This window comes from Pararge aegeria, chromosome W (genome assembly GCF_905163445.1).
Source record: "Pararge aegeria chromosome W, ilParAegt1.1, whole genome shotgun sequence".
Classification (NCBI taxonomy): domain Eukaryota; kingdom Metazoa; phylum Arthropoda; class Insecta; order Lepidoptera; family Nymphalidae; genus Pararge; species Pararge aegeria.
In genome coordinates this window covers 917,519-920,213 of record NC_053207.1, presented here as the reverse complement: position 1 = coordinate 920,213, position 2,695 = coordinate 917,519, and positions in this window count along the sequence as shown.

Sequence of the window (2,695 nt, the reverse complement as noted above, 5' to 3'; positions counted from 1 at the left end):
TATTTATTTATTTATTATATTATTTACTTTTTATCTATTTGTGCACACTAGTTTATGTATTGGCATGTAGTTATTTGCATGTATGTATTTTAATATTTGTACCACCAGCAGTCTATTCTCCTCTTCTTTTTTTTTTTCCTAATTCTAAGGTTGCCTGGCAGAGATCGCTATTAAGCGATAAGGCCGCCTTTTGTATTACTACTTCTTTCGATGTTTCTGTTTTTGTTACATTTTAAATGTTGTGGTATACAAATAAAGAGTTTAATAATAATAATAATAATAAATAAATATACTACGACAGAACACACTTCGCCATCCAGCCCTTAATTAAGCGTAGCTCGTGTTATGGGTGCGCAGCACACGATGCGCTCACCGCCGTCCGAGTACACCTGCGAGAGCACCGCTCCCAGGCCGTACGCGCTGCTGTCCACCGCCAGCACCAGGGGCAGCCACGGGTCATAATGAGCCAGCGCCGGCCCACTTACCAATTGCTCCTTTATTCGAATTCTTTTTGACACGTCTCCGTCCATTGCCACCGGGCACCCTTTGCCAACAATGAATAAAGTGGGTGTAACGTTGTACTAATATTTACTAGAAAACGCGCGTAATAGTTCACAAGCCCAAGCGCTGCCCTTAACTGAGATACATTTTGGGGCAGAGGTAAATTTGCGATTGCCGCTACTTTATCCTTGTCAGTGTAAATACCATGCCGGTTTATTCTATAACCTAAATAACAAACTTCATCTTTAAAAAATTCACATTTTTCAAATTTAATTCGTAAAACTGCTTCTTGAAGTCTACGGAGCACAGCTTTCAAATTGTTCATATGCTTCACCTTATTGCACCCGGTTATACAAATATCGTCAATAAAACAAACCACGTTATCTATACCACGCAAAGTTTCTTCAATTAACTTTTTAAAAATTTCTGGTAAACATTTGAAATCAAAAGGTGCTCTCTTATACGTTCCGATATGTGTGGTGCTAGCCGTCTGCGGCTGAGATGACTCATGCAGATTTAATTGTAAATAAGCATTTTTTAAATCTTATTTAGTAAAATGCTCACCGCCACTCAGTGCTGCGAATAACTGTTCGATGCGCGGCAATGGAAAGTGGAAGTCTTTTAATTGTTTATTAACTGTTATCTTATAGTCGCCGCATATGCGTATCGACCCATCCCTCTTTATAATAGGTACGATTGGTGTACCATAATCGGACCTTTCCACCTTAACTATGATTGATTCATCTTCTAGGCGGCGTAACTCACGCTCGACGGGTATGCGCAGCGCTAAGGGTATCGGTCCAGCTTTGCAAAATATCGGCTCGGTATCTTTTAATTGTAATTTAATCTCGGTTTTAAATGTGCCAATGCACTCAATGGTCTGCAATGGTCACTAGTAATGTTAAGTAGGTTAATAGATTTTAATTTTAATTTTCGCAACCAGAGACGTCCCATCAACGGCGGTAATCCGTTATTGATAATAAATAACGGTAAGACAGCGTTCTCGCTCTCACGAGCTACGTGCACATAGGTATGACCGAGAGGCACAATCGCATCTCCCGTGTATGAACGAAACTTTACTTCATCTTTAATTATAGGCAAATGCGATAAATTACTGTCATAGAATTGCTTAGACACAGCCGATATTCTGCTACCTGTATCGACTTCGAAAAATATATTCTTATTTTCGACTTTTAAATTTAAATTATACGGATCGTCCTTACAGTTCGTTCCGGCTGAGAAATGATATAATCCATCACTCGCATCACTTTCCATGTCACTTTGCACAATATAATTTTGAGATTTGTATTGATCACTTTTACCATTTTTAGCACCTTTTCCGCACCGCACGGCCAGGTGCCCCGACTGGTTACAAGTATTACAGGTGTAGAATTTAAATTTGCATTTATTTGACGGATGGTTCCTTCTTCCACACCGCCAGCCGCTCGCGGTCGCGGCCGCCGCCGCCACGCGATGCACGCCGTCTCCGCCCTGCCCGAGTCCTGAGCTCCCTAAGCCCGGCGCTCCAACGACTGCAGCACTACTCGAAGCCGCCACCGCCGTGTGTCTCTCGGCTGCCTCCAATGCTAGCGCCAACTCCACCGCCTTTTTGTAATCTATCGTAGGTTCCGCGAACAGGCGAGACCGCATTTCTTCACTTCGCAAGCCGGAGACAAACTGATCCCTGATGTTCTCTTCCAGCAGTGCACCAAAGTTGCAATGTGTAGCAAGATGTTCGAGGTTTTGAAGAAACGCGCCCACGTTTTCGGTCTCCGCCTGCCGCCGTTGTCGAAACACGTGCCGCTCGGCGATTTCAGATCTCTTCGGTTCTAAATGCTCTCGAACTAACATCACCAACTGTTCGAACTCTTTGTCTTCTGGGTTATCCGGCGAACACAAATCACACATAAGTTCGTATGTGGCGGGGCCGACATGCGTTACCAACGTGGCCACCCGTAACTCACGCCCGATCGCATTTAGTAAAATGAACTGTTCTACGAGCCGCACATAGCAATCCCATTTTGCCCCCGCATGAATATCAAATTCATGTAACTTTCCGTAAGGCATAATGAAGATTTTTAAACAAAATTACCGAAAAACTGCGCCACTTGTAATTTGGAAGTGAAACACAAAGGCATTGAACTCAGAAAAAATATAAGTAGGTAATCACAAAATAAATGTCAAATAAAGTCTA